The sequence below is a fragment of the Monopterus albus genome, unplaced genomic scaffold, assembly GCF_001952655.1.
Source record: "Monopterus albus unplaced genomic scaffold, M_albus_1.0 scaffold2.1, whole genome shotgun sequence".
Classification (NCBI taxonomy): domain Eukaryota; kingdom Metazoa; phylum Chordata; class Actinopteri; order Synbranchiformes; family Synbranchidae; genus Monopterus; species Monopterus albus.
The window spans coordinates 4,139,685-4,139,999 of record NW_018127882.1 but is presented as its reverse complement, the minus strand read 5'-3'; positions in this window follow the sequence as shown (position 1 = coordinate 4,139,999).

The window sequence follows — 315 nt, the reverse complement described above, 5'->3', positions numbered from 1 at the left end:
AAGACAGTGGGCTGACTGGCAGTGGAGGGAGGGAGCATGGGATTGAGCAGGGAGGGTGAAAAGGAGAAGAGAGGCTGTGCTCACTGCAGCACTCTCCTCAGCTCTCAACTCCCAGTCAGCCGCTGTGTGTGTGTGTGTGCTTTGAAAGAGAATAGGGTTCAGCCCTTTGAAAGCTGAGGCTGCTCACCAGGGCCTTTGTGTAAAATAACATTTCTACTGAAAGCCAATTACTGGTAACATTATTTTGGTTGCTCCTATTATTAAAAGTACCTCTCCCTGTTGCCCCCTATCATCCTGCAACCACAACCCCCCCAC